A 14,655-nucleotide genomic window follows, 5' to 3' on the forward strand; every position below is an offset into this window, starting at 1 on the left:
CTGGTGGCTAGGCTGGGACCTGCTGCAGTCCTTGCTGTGTTGTCACTGGTGGCATCACTAGGTGGCCCTGTTAGATTGTCTAATTCTACCGAGCAAGTTTTTAATCTTCAAAGAAATATTACATTGTAAGGGATTGGAGGTTTTCTTGTTTGGTTGGTTTTACGTTGTTGTCATTTGTTTGTTTTTAATAAAAAAAGTCTTATTTTGAGAGAAATTGTGGTATGAAGAATGGGAGCCTGCTCTCAGGTTTATTCCCTGTATTTAGAAAGAAAATATGTGAAACCGTAACTCTGGTCTCATAAGGATGAGCTTTCTTTGAGCAGGGGTTTCTTTGTACACTGCTTGAGATGACCTTTGCTCTAAAGCTAGGAAATGCATATCAATAATATATGATGGGCTTTGAGCAGCCAGTGCTCCCTCCTGCTTTAGAAGAACGCCAATCCACAAGTTTGCTATGATTTGTACTGGAGCTGGGAGGAAAAGCAGCAGGGTGTTGGGTTTTTGGTGTGGGTTTTTTTGGTTGGTTGGTTGTTTTTTTTGTTTTGTCGTTTGTTTTCCAAGACCAGAGCACTTACACGTACCCCCTCTATGTTTACCTGGACATGTGGAAGGACAAGACACCAGCTTTGCAAGTCTGCCACACAGTATCTTTCCTCCATTCCTCTAAGAGGTTATTTGTGATTCTGTGGAAGAAATAGTGGATGATGCTGTTGCAACATTCAGTTTTTGATCATAATTCTTTCCAATTAAAAAGAGGCTACAATCTTCATATGCATATAGCAAAGCTTTTAGCCTCTCATGAAAGCAGCTTGAGAGTGTAAGAGTTTGCAACCAGAGAAGCCCACACAATCACACCCTCCTGCTTGAATATTCATCACCATAAATTTGCAGGAGAGCACAGAGCAGCAGCACATTGCGCTGAACTGCTTTGGGGTCTGCTGCAAGAAGGAAGACCTAAAAAGTCAGATGGGGAAAATCAGTAATGCCTGGGGGAAATAATAGGACAGGAGGAGCTGCTGAGCAGAAGGTGATGTGAGAATTCAAAAGGTCCTGATGAGTTACCTCCTGCAAGTGGCCACCTTTGCTGCCAAAAAATGGTGGGTGCTGCATTAATTAAGGAAATCCCAAACACCACTTGGGTTTTATAGCAGTGAAGTAACCTTCTTACAATCATCTAAAGACTTTATAATTGTTGTAGTCAGAGACTGTGCGTGCTCCAGAAGGCCAGATACCCCACCACAAGACAAGAAGATGAAAACAAACAAACAAATGAGCAAATTTACCTGTGGCCAGGTAAATTAGTTGACTAACCCAGCCTGCAATGCTCACTGTTTCTGGAAGGAGACAGAAGTCTGATGTGGCATCAGTTCTTCCACATGGGATGACCAAGTGAGGGGTGGGTTTCCTGCATATGCCTCCAAGCCAGCAAACCCACAACTGACATCTGCTAACTCTGAAGGTGGGGAATGCATCCTAGGGACTGCAGTAACACTGATGTTTGCTCTTTGGGTGGCATAAGAGCATCAGTCCTAGTAACAGAAAAATGCCCAGCTTCTCAAAGCAGAACATTTCAGTATCTTGACTAACAAAAAAAATCAAGTAGTTTCTTGAGACCCACGACAAAAAACTCCACTTTTTCCAAGCCGTTTGATTTCCACAGTGCTGGGATTTCCCTGGGCCCTTGCTGAGCAGCTGCTCTGTAGGCTCAGGCAGGATGGTGCTTTCAAGCTGACAGGTAAAGGAGACTCTTGGGTGCAGTTCCAGACCCACCAACAAGCCAGAGCTACCAGCAAGCATGTAAGAAGCTATATTAGGTCAGGAAGCCTCTAGGATCTCTTCCTTCCCTGGAGAATTAGCTACCACCCAAGAAAGAACCTGGAGGTGACCCCATGGCCACCCTTCTGCTTACAGACGACCACCAGCAAGGGCTTTCCAGGGTCTCTTTCTTGTTGGAGCATTGAGCCAGCACATTTCCACTGGAAGGAGTTAACCCATCGCACTAAATGACAACTGTAAACCTGCTGTCGAGAAACTCCTTTGCTTACAAATTGCTTTGAGGAAGGTCCTGCAATTGCAAGCAAAAAGGGAATTTGGTGCAACAGGAGGGATTTACCATTTAGCAGCTCTCGTGATTGCAGGGGACCGAGCAGTGAGTCCAGCTCCTGTCCCAGTGGCAGGGGTCCCTCCCAGCATCACAGGAGCACTAGCAGTCACTAAGGCCAGCAGGTAGGGCTGGCTGTAAGTCAAGCTGCAGGGAAATGTGTCACATTCCAGTCAATCTTTAAAGGCTGAGCTTATGTCCCCTGTTAAGTACCAAAGTGATACAGCCAGCAGAAACAGAGATTAGAGGAGGCTTAATGCAAGAAAACCTCCCAGAAAGGATGCTTTCTGTGTCTGCATCCCCCTCTCCAGCAGTGGCACCTCTCACCCCAGGAATAAATTACCCACATACCTCTAAGCACGAGGCAAGCACAAGAGCTCTTACAGCCGTCCTGTCTCTGCCTTGTTGGCTCAGCAGCTGTTTCCAGCTGCAGCCAGCTTCCTCCAGCCCTACTCACCCCCGCTGCTCACAGGAGCTGGCTTGTGCCATCACCTGAGCTGTTCTCTGGGTTGTGCAGGATGAAAGGGGAAGGACAAAAATCGTGGTAAGTCAGTAAGCGAACAGCAGGAACCCGCCTTAGGTAAAATATCCAGATCTGACAGTGAGTAATACACAGGAAGGTGAAACCTTTACCCGGCTACACCCATGCCCGGTGCTCCAGAGCAGAGAACTGTGCCAGGAGCAGAAAGATTGTGCATCGCTGCTGTTATTAAGTGAACTCCCTCTCACCAATCTGACAGCAGGGACACATGATGTGCATAGTACTAAAAGTAATCTTCTCACTTGTGCTCCACCAGCACAGGTGCTGTGCTTGGCCTGCTGCAAAATGTCAGGATAACATCTTCAGGGCAGCCTCAGCTGGTTGCTAGGCCTCTCTCTGCTGTCTATCAGCAGGAAACTACTCCTGAAACGATGAGCAGAGGTTCACCTTGCTGTTTCACACATCTCTCCCTCGCTGCATCCCAGCCCAGCCTGCTGGTGCCCACATCACCACCCCGGCACTGCCTGAAGTGCCTGCTCTTCCTTCCTCTCTAGCAGAAGCGTTCCAGCAGGCTTGGCCTCCAGTGCACTTACTAATGTTCAGAAAATACATAAACACTGCCTCCAAGGCATCTAGAAGCATATATCCAGCTTAAAGGAAAGATTCTGTGTAGTTTTTGTGTAGCCTTCATATCTAATTCAGTTACGCGAGGAGATAAAAAATATTACTTCTTGCGTGCCAGCGTATTTCCAGGCAAATTTAATCATCATTAGCCTTTCTGATTACTAAGCTAGCAACTTGCTTAAGCATTGATCATAAATATGTGGTATTGTTTGGATTTATTTTAGCTGTGCACATTAGTGTCAGCTGCTGTGAGATGCAAATACAATCAAGTCTCTTTGCCATTGCTTGTCAGAACATTGTGTGTGCACCACTTCAGCAGCCCAGGCTTTGATATTGCTGCTCTCCCCTGGGGTCTAGCAAGGAAGAATTTCAAGAGGGCAGAAAATGAATTTCTACCCCAGGAGAAAACATTTGATGAAAAAAGCCACATTGTTAATATTTTTTTTTTTATGGAAAATGAGATGGGAGTGGGGAAGAAGAAGAAAAAAAATACACTGAAGTGGTTTTAGCTCTAAGAGCCACTGAGGGCCTGATAAGAGCTGTGATTTGTTGTTTCTGAGCCCATGCTTGCCTGCACATGGGGAGTGCTAGCCAGGCTCGTGCAAGGCCTGCAAGACTGGTGCAGGACTGGAGGAGCACTGCTGCTCTCCATGGGCCATGGCAGGAGAGGGAGGCTGTCTGGTGAAGCCTTAAAGATATGCTCCTCCAGATGGATCCTTCCTGGATCACAGGGGGGGATTCTTTACCTGAATCACAGGGGACGTTCAGGTCCCTGTAAGTACCTTGTAAAGTAAAGAGTTAAGTACCCTGAGGATAACTGATCAGACTATTAAATACAGATGTAAAGGCAGCATTGAGAACCTCAGCCTTATCCTTACCCTCAGTGATCACACTTCCTGCTGCATCAGGTAAAGAATAGAAATGTTCCTTGGTTCTTCGCTAGCGTTAGGTCAGAGGTTGGACTAGATGATCTTGAGGTCTCTTCCAACCTAGAAATTCTGTGATTCTGTGTGATTCTCTTGCTATTAACACGAGTATTTGGAAAAAAAGTTTATAGCAGCATAGAAAAAGCTAACAAGGAGAAAGGAATTATTTTGTTTGATGTATCAGTGAGTTATTTTATTTTTATGTTCTACATTTATTTTTTTTTTTCTGATGGAACACACAGGGATAAACTTATTTTAAGTCTCCACTTAGTCATGAAAATAAGCAAAGAAGTATGGGACACACTCAAGTTCTGCTGCAGGTTATCTAACAATAAACATTAGACAGTTTCAATTTTTTTTTTTTTTTTTTTTTTACCATTTTTTTTTTTTTTTTTCTCCCTATTTATTTCTTCCCTAAGTTATTAGGTGCAGACTTTGGTTGCCTTTAGTTTTCCTTTCCCAAAAGAAAGCTCTTAAAAAGGTGAAAGACTCAAGATCTTCTTGGAATGCTCTTGGACATTCAATGATTTTCATCGCTCAAGGACAGCAATGGTTTTCTGGAAAGAGATGAGGGAGTTTAGGAGGCTCTGTAGCTCCCTACAGGAACACTGTTAACAGCACACACACGTGCTGTGCCAGTGTGGAGAAAGCATAACTTGACTCTGTCAGAAGCTCTGCAACAGCCTGAACCTTAAGAAGAATATAAAAATTATGAAATGCGTTAAGTTATTCAAGATAAACATGACAGAAGTGCATGAATTCATAAGGGTAAAATAAAAGGCCAGGACTCAAACCAGACCCAGAGAAGACTAATCTTAACAGGAAAGTATGTAAATCAATATATTAGCAAGACAATGATCACTCCTCAGTGGGAAAGGAGCAGGCAACACTGAGCATCAGAGCAATTAATGTCTCTTTGCTTTAGTCATCACTGAAAGGGATCCAGCTAGAGCATGGATGGGTAGGAGAATAATGCCCAGGGATGGGGTGTAAGTGCCAAGATGATTCCAGAAGAGGAGCAAGCCAAAGAGTATTCTAGTAAGGCAGAACAGAGATAGATACATCCAGGCTGCTTGTCAGAACCACTAAGAAGTTTTTGCTGAGCACTTGGAGAAAGCATGGGATAATGGGAAAGAGACAAGCAAGATGTACACCCTTGAAAAAGAGAAAGAAATTGAAATGTCCGAGAATAGAGCAAGTGGTTTCGATTTCAATTCCTAGAAAAGAACTGGAACGAATTATCTAATTATATGTGAACATGCAGCAAGCAACTGAGACATAAGCAACCACCACCAACTCATGAAAAATCAGATCAAATCAACCTAGCTTTCAACTCATTGCCATAATGGGATGTAAAAATCTAAGAAAGTGACTTAAAAAAATTTTTTTTTCTTCTTAATTTTATGCAAGTGTCACAAGAATTTATTCACTGTTGTTTCCAATGCATAAGTCAGGCCAGCCATTTCTCCGGATGCAGAATCATAACCAAGTCCTCCTGCCTCCCTGCTGTTGTGACACCCTGCCTAGCCCTGGAAGCAAAGCAAGGCAAAGCTCACGTGAAGGGCTCTGCTTCTGATTTTTCAAATCCTTTTCCATTCCACCACTGCCCTCCACTCATTTAGAAGAAGGTTTTAGCCTTTCCCAAGTTAGCTGGGTTTGGATAGGAGAAATTATAGGTCAATGTAGGAAACAGACCAACCTCAAGGGTCTTCTGGACTACAAGAGTTTAATAGCATGCCATGAAATGAGATCTCTTTGATGCTTATCTTCATTTATTTCACAATCACTGTTTTATTCCTCTGGTTATCCAGACTGTGCAAACTGGCTCCCCACTGTGGCACTGGCCCCACAAAATATTTATTTAAACTGCACTGTAAGAGCAAGATTTATACAGAGCCCTGGGGTTCACAAATGCCAGATGAATGTAAATACACATTTCTGTGTGCACATGAAAGCGTACTGCAGTGGTATCCAGAGTTGTCTTAAAAATAATTATCTGCATTAGTCATGGGGTTGAGGAAGGAACATTTTCATAAAGGCAGAGTTGTCAGCCTCAATCCACACGCAGCCGAGCGTGGGGAGATGCAGGCAGAGATCTGATCTATTAAACCAGTTGATAAATACCTTACATCACTCAGCATGAAACATTAAGCTGTGAAGTATACAACATATGTGAATTATCTTCTAATTTTATTAGGCAGGAGCTCACAGTACAATGTTACAGGGAAATCAGCTAAGGTTGTGTTACAGCTCCCAGCAAAGAGCTGAAGTCAGACCCTTTGCTGCATGATTAAACAAGGGAATTCAGCGCCTACTTTCAATGCTACGGGTCTTCAAGGATATTCTGCATTTTTTGTACTAAAAAAATATGTTCATGGGCTGTTGGACATGAATACTCTACCTCCTCCTCCAAGTTTTGTCAGTTTTTCCCTCATGTAGATTTGAGTCTCTTCAGCTAAAGAAACTCTAGCTGCCACAAATGAATTATTGCAACAAAAAGCACATTTATCAAGATATTTATCATCATTATAGAAAAACCGTCATGAAAACCTACTCCCAACCAGTCAACCTTTGATGCCTTTCTCAAAGAAAAGCGATTAGCACAGATGCATTGACATACACGGGGTACATCCCCAACGCCCCACAAACCAATGCAGGACCTCAAACCCAGGGGACAGGAGCAGACCATTACGGATCACCAATGTGCCTGATTATTCACCAGCTATCACTCTCAATGGCTCTTTTACACCTTTTTGAAACCCCTCCATGGAGAGGGACCCTGCAAGGAGGGTGTGCAGCACACCAGGCCCTGGGGCAGAGGCCAGGCGGTCACTGTGCCCGCATGGTGTCACCTGAGGGGCAGCAAGGCAGGAGAGGAGCCACCCTCCACCAGGTGCATGGAGGACATCCCCACCTGCCTGTCAAAGGCCTCTGAGTGGGACAAGGAACCTGTCAGGGCCACAGGCTGTTTGCTGGGAGGGCAAGGGGCAGCGTGCAGGCTGTGGTACCAGGCAGGTGGAACAAGGGGCAGGTGGCCCGAGTGCAGGCCTCATCTACAATAGGTGATGGGGACATAGCAGAGGAAGATGGGAACATGTGGAAATGGTGGGCTGTGGTCCAGTAATCCATCTCCTTGCAAATTATCAACAGGCAGAAAGCCATTGGTTAGATTCTCCTTAACTATCCCCATCACGTTACCTTGGCCCAGTGCACCAAGCTCCTTTCTGAATAAACCAAGCCTCATCGCTGACAACCATCAGCCCCTAAAGCAAGCAAACTGACCCCAGCTTCCTAATTGTCTCTCCCCCCCCCCCCCCCCCCCCCCCCAATAAACAAGAGAAAGCCAACAAACCTTTTCAACAAAAGCTCTGAATTATTCCCTTTTCCTTTAGCAACCACCTACAGCACACGCAGAAGGCTGGTGGCTGCATTGCAGACACCATCTGTTCCAGCACAACAGCAACTCACCCACCTCTACCCACTCGCCAGAGCCAGAATTTAACACTGCACACTGCGCACACAGGGGAGGCACATGTGTTGCGAGCAATGGAGAACAAACTAGGTTAAGGAAGGGATGGCCACTGCTAGCAGAGAGGATGCTGAGTGGGTTACACTTAAATTCACCCCAGGAGAAACGAATATTTCACTTGCTTGTAAACTGTTTTGTCCCGATGCGGCCCCCCCCAAAGCTGTTGCTTCCTTACTACCAACTATAGCCAGTAATACAACCATTTTTAATATGAGCCTTCTCCAGAGCAGAACCCCACCTAACATTTTTCTATGAACAGGACAACCCACAGAACAAGTAAAGCAGTCTGGGAGCTGGTATCATCCCTGGCATTGCCCCCAACACGTGCAGAGGACCAGAATTTAGCCTGCAAGTTCAGATCCCTGATCTGATAGCTTTGCTGTGAGCAACTGTCCCTGTACCTAGCCTTACCCCTTTGGAGAATGGATATAAATAACTACATCTCACACTATGGCACATCAAACTTTGCTTGGCAACAAGATATTCACAGTACTTTATTCATTGGGGGTTATGAGAAATGTGTTTTCCTTTGCAAAATTTCAGCTATTACTACTATTTTTTTTCTCTCATTTTTGCATAAACAAGCAATAAAAAAAAAAAAAAAAAAAAAAAAAAGCTAGCAAGATCCTTGTACTAGAAAATAAACCTCTAATTTTTCTGTACAAACTTTTAAAGAATCAGCAGTTTCACCAAGGTCCTGTTTCCATTAAACAATAGGATCACAGCAGGAGCAAATTTTTGTGCAGGGTTTCAAGTCTCTTTCCAGAAAGTGCTCTGCACTATGTGGGCTTCCTCTCAAGGCATTGGCACAATGCCTTACTTCGGTTTCTATGACTTTCTTATTTCTTTCTGTGCTTGGATAATCCAGGCTCCAAACAATACCATTCCCTGTTTGCACTTGGATGCTTCAGAAACCCTGTCAGTTCACATGGCTCAGCTTCTTCTCTTAACACGTCTGCTGAAATGATTTGGGGGATTGTTTCTATTACTGAGCCATGATGGAGGAAGTGTACATTTACTTGCTTTCTTATTTAGCCTAGGAGAAGGATATTGTATTTCTGCTTCATTACATCCCATTGTCTGGTTGATTGTGCACATATACACCGTTTTGTCTCTGCTCTGAGCCAATCTGAAAGCCCTTTGGAACTGGGACTGCACTTGATAGTTATTTGCACAGCATCAAGCACCCTAATTGTATCACATAAACTCAAATAATAACTGGTTTGATTAACAGCACAAGACATGTAAGTCAGTTTAAGTATAGGCTGAATGCAATCATGGCTACATAGAGTATTTTATTTTCCCTACTCTTTGCCATCTAAACTCCCTCAAATTCCAGGAAATTCACTTAAATAAGTGAAGCCTTAGAAAAGTCCTCAATCTAAATAACCTTGTTGCAATGATATTAACAACAACAAACCTTATCACAGATGGCAGAAAAAAAAAAAAAAAAAAAAAAAAGTAATATTCAGTGTTAATTGGACAAGTAAATTTCTACATGCATTACAGGAATCTGCAAAAGCAAACACTATGCATATAAATAATAAAAACAGGTGATATACAGATTTTTTTTCAGTATATCAGATCAAGTTTTCACTTTACTACAAAGATTACAGAGGCATGGAAGCCAGCACTCATCATTAATACATGAAGTTATATTACCTGCACTGCCACCTTGGTTATAGACTCCTCCCTTTTGGATTCTTGTGTTTGAAAATTCGAAGTGAATGTATGCCTGCTCTGCCCTATTTGGAGTTACTTTCATTATTCATTTATATACTCTTTTACACATATATACACACACGCATATATGTATATACACGTTTATACACCCCCCCCACTATACACTTGATAGAAAACGAGAGAACATTTGAAAGTAATGCAACTTCAGTGAGTCTTTAAGGCTCCTCTTGCAATAGGAGTTGCTAAGATTGGTTTCTTGGTTACATGGCTCACACAGCTCAGGAGCTCTGTTTTCTTGTTGATTTGACCAGGCTGGTTTTAAGTACTTAGTGCTACTTCTGTCAGGTCAAGTAACAGGATAGTAACATGACATGCATCGGGCTGTTACAGAACAGGTGGCTTTACAGGAGAGAGGAAACCTTTCCACTCCAAAGGGGACTCAGACCAGCTCTAGCACTCCTACCACAGGAAATTTAGCTAATTGCCTGCCTTCCTTCAAGTAAAAATCTAAAGAGAACAGGAAGAAGAGGAAGAAGCTCCTTGTAAATTGTCAGCCACTTGCTTCAGAAGGTTCAATCAAGCTCTGGTCCTGTAGCATGTAGCATCCTTCTGTGGTCCTTGTGTGTAGCATCTGGGCTCTGTTCAGTCCTAACTTGCCTTGAGCTGGCGGTTCTGTTTCTCCCTCAGTTCCTGCTTCAATCTTCAAAATTAGCCCCACAACTTCCTGGTACAAGGAAGAGCTCTTGGAGAAGCTGCATGCACAAGACAGCCAGAGACTCCTGCCTATCCTCTGGTATCTCATGAAATGCAGGCAGTGCTACAGATGTAGCAGAGATACAATACTAGAGGAAATTCAGTGAGGACAAAAATGACACTTTATTCAAAATGCAAATGCCCTCAGCAATGAGATTTCTGAGGAACACTTAAGCAAATAGAATGGATTCTCTTGTAATAGCAATTCTTAAACTAATAAATATTGCAGCAGCACAGGTGAAAATAATACAGATATGACTTTCTGAACACAAAATAACATTGCGTCTGGTCAGGATACAACGAATAGCTTCAAAAACAAAATACACTTTAATTTTTGGCATGTAACCAGAAGGCTGGAGTCACTACATCCTCTTAGGCTAATTACTATACTTAAGTCAGCCTGCTTTGAAACTGACAGTGTATGGTAACTTGAAATTTGTATAAATGAACGTAAATCCAAAGAGCTACACTATGTTTATGTTAATGCTTCTGAACATGCATGATCCGAGCTACCCAGGTTAGAGCCGAGGATCCACATACTCAGACAAGATATTGCTTTGTAGTTTGCAAGGAGCAACAGTTTAATAGTTAGTTTTAAATGAGAACAATCTAAAAGCTCAGGGCAAGCCTTGACAATACAATCCTGGGTTTGGAGTCAAGTATACAAGCAACTGAAGCATGCATACATCTACTTCTGCCTTAAATATCCTCCAAAAGGCTCTTCCATGTCCTATCCTGCTAAAAGTTGTGAAGACACTGCTACCTCTTTCCGTAAGCTGTTTCATGGGGATTTTCAGCAAAACCTCCAACTTGGTACAGTTTGCCATGCACCTGTAAGAAATTCCAACCTTATGGCCCAGCCACCCACATGGCTTGTTTTGGCCTTCTACTTTATCTCACAAAGATTTCATTGAATTTGTAGCTTCATCAGGATGCACAGCAATCATCCTGAAGGATTATTGGTCCAGAGCTTAAAAAGACTAATTAGTAGGCAGAGCCATCTCTTGTCAATAGCAAAAAAGTGCTTACTAACAGCTACTCCAGTTCTTAACCAAACCCCAAACATTTAAAGGTCAATGCTCTACCCATCTAGTAGCGTTGGGTTCATTCTTCAGTGTATTTTCTGGTTTGAAACCTATAAACTTATATTTCACATACACATGCAAAGGAAAATAATTCAAGGATGGCTTCACTAGTCTCTGCTTTGCTGTGAAAACATGACAAGAAGCCCAGAGTAACAACAGGTAATTCTGGGAGTACTGTGATGGATGGGAAATCCCATCTGCACATTTTATAGGCAGCAGCAAACAAAAAGTGAAATAAAATCTACTTTCAAACAATTGTGTATGTGGCCATATATGTCATGAGTACAAAGGCTTATTGGTTTAATTAATCAAGATAATTCTCTTTAAAAAAAAAAATAATGTTGAAAGGGGAATAGCCCTACAAATTTTGGGCTTACTGGTTGCTTTACTTCTCCAGCAAGCTCTTTATAAAAAAAAATTCACACTCTTTATGGAGCAGACACTTCCCATACCAGCTTGCTTGCTTTGATAAAATTCAAGATACAGCCATGTGCTGTTTTTAAAAGGCATTTAAAAAGTAACTTTTTCATACAACGCAATAATTTCATCAATAAAGCCACAGCAAAGCCATATAGACAAAAATGCTTTATTTCACCATTAGCCTTTAACCAATAAGCATAAAATGGTGGTTGTAATAGTTTTGTTCATAAGAGATCCAAACCCCAAGAAAACTATACTGGAAACATTAACCAACACTTTATTCCTATAAAAATAATAATAAAAAAGATACATTCATTTCAGGAGGTGTCTACATCTTTACCAATAAATTAGGCTTTGCGATATCAACATTAATTTACATTTCAAATGATTTTAAAGAAAAGCACAGCTTGGGATACAAAATAAACTCTTTCCTTACCTTCCAAATACATCAGATACATTATTTTATTCCTTTAATGCACTGGCACCTAAGATCTCAGAAGAAGAAAGTAAAGAGTGGTACAGAAACATCCACTGACCAAAAAAACAAAACAAAAAACAAAACAAAACAAAAAACTAACAGCTGTATCACTGAATGACTATTACCTTTCAAGGCTTTTCTACATCTCTGATGAAAAACATTAACTGAGCACATGAAAATATGAACTTATTGACTAGAATAGCAGGATCTTGTACAAAGCTTGCCAAGAATACTTCAGCTTTCCCAAATTTTATGTAATTTCAAAAAGTACTATTAAGCACATTTCCCTCTGCATTGCATCAAAGGTCAGTTTTAAACAATACATCATTTGTTGTTATGAATGCCCAACAACTTCAGGCCTTGATAGGACTGTCCCTTTTATTTATCGTACATCTCTCTGTTAAGGTTATACAATGAAGTGTGAAAACCTAAATAAATTATGTTTAGTACTCGCCGCACAGCTCTCTGGAATATAAGCATCGGTACTTGACATTTATTTTGCAAGATCTGGATTTGAAATATATTTACATTTGAGCACATATACCAATTCCCCACCCAATTTCTACATACAGTCACTTAATTTCTATTAAAAAAAAAATAATAAAAAAATCAGTTATACCAGGTTTTTATTCATATATCCTAAGCTCTGAATTAGACAGGCACTGATGAAGAATAACTCAACAGCTACCATCAATCAGCTTGCCTTTTTTGTTTTTGTATAAGCGTGTTTTGTACAGAATTGAATAAACAGCCCTACTTCACTTTTTTACTGTTTTTTTTTCTTGTTGAAAAAAAAAACACACAAAAACAAACAAACAAAAAAAACACATCTACTTTAGTTTAACACAAGATGACCTCCTGGTATCTGGAGAGCAAGCTCCAAAGACTTCCTATCAAGAAACAGTCATTCTACAGAAGGCTGATAGAAATATGATGACAGACTGGCTTCAGTTGGTAATGGCTTTAACTGATCTAGCACAACATGTTTGCTCTTTGCAACCTCACTAGTTACCCAGCCCCATTCAAGTTCCATATGCAATCACAGGAAAAGACACTAAATGAAAGCAGTCAAAATCATTTTTAGAAGGGAAAGATTTCAATTTTGCTTAATATTATTTAAAAACAGCAGTATGTGAGGAAAATATTCACCTTATAATTCCTTTTTGGGTCAGTTTGACAAAAATGAAATCCCAACAGTAGGGCTTTTTACTAAAGAAATTGTTCCAAGAGAAATGATGCAATTAGTCCATAGAAAAGGATTCCACAAAGGGGACAAAATTGCATTTCCCATCCTTACTGTAGCTGTTTAAAACATTTTATTTCATTAAAAAAAAAATAAAAATAAATATAGATCTTATCTGCTCTGAACAAGACGTTCCCTACAGTTTTACGGTTGTGAGAAACTTGAAAGTGTCTGATAAGGTAAAACAATGACAACTCAAGAAATTACATCATGAAAGCCAAGAAAGTAACTGAGAAACTGACTGTAAACTGAAGTGTTTCAATAAAGGCAATGCTTTAATATTTTAAATACAAATTTCACCGAAGACTCAAAAACTGCAGCTAAGCTCAGAAGAGCATGCCACCTAAGACTCTTACCCAAGTAGCCTGCAACAAAATCAGAGGTCTAAAAAGGTACATTCTGCTTCCCCTTCCTGAAGTTGCCTCTCAGGGTGAACTTGAAATTATTAAAAAAAAAAAAAAAAAAAAAAAAAAAAAAAAAAAAAAAAAAAGACAATAGCTACCAGTGTCTTAACTATAGCCCAAACTAAACAGTGTCAGCAGTCTACAGAATTTGTTTTTTTCCATTACTTTCATGGTCCTCAACCATTGCTCATTACCAATATTCAAACCAGAGCACTATTGTGACAGGGTTAGTCTGAGATGAAAAATGGTGAAGTCCATGGAAAATCACACGCTAGTCATTCTCTTGCATTACAAGATTTTTTTCCTCCCTCTTAAGGCAAGTTATAGTGATTGAGGATACTGTTGTTTGAAGATTGTACAGCTACTGAACAACTGAAACATTAAATATTTTAAAGTACACTAAAACTAACCCGTATTTCATTAAATTGCTATATTTAAACTGTTAATATAATGCTATTGTTAAAATAGACAGTAATCTGAGATGGCTTAACACTATCAGTGTCAGAACTTAAACGCATGAGAATCCATTTAATCAAAACATTATGCTTTATATAATGAATTAATCATTCACTTGGCTTTCAACTGCCTTTGAACAATGTGCTTCATGACACAACTTTACCTTCTGTATAGTTTCAATTCATAAATGTTTTTAACCAAGTAGACTAATTGCAGGTTACCAGCTGAAGCACAAACACTTCCCAGCGTGCACTCTGGAAAAGCTTTATATGAATGAATAAAATAAATTTGCACCTAAATGTTACATTTAAGGATATGACAATAAAACTGTTTTCAGTGAAGTAACAATGCTTAAATTTTAATTGATCAGAAATGAACCATGCCGTGTCTATTTTCAACCAGTGGACCATTTATGCATTCAGTCTGACACCTAAGAACATTATCTACAAGGAGAATCTTGTCTTGTAAAATG

The sequence above is a fragment of the Aythya fuligula genome, chromosome 2 (assembly GCF_009819795.1).
Source record: "Aythya fuligula isolate bAytFul2 chromosome 2, bAytFul2.pri, whole genome shotgun sequence".
Lineage (NCBI taxonomy): Eukaryota > Metazoa > Chordata > Aves > Anseriformes > Anatidae > Aythya > Aythya fuligula.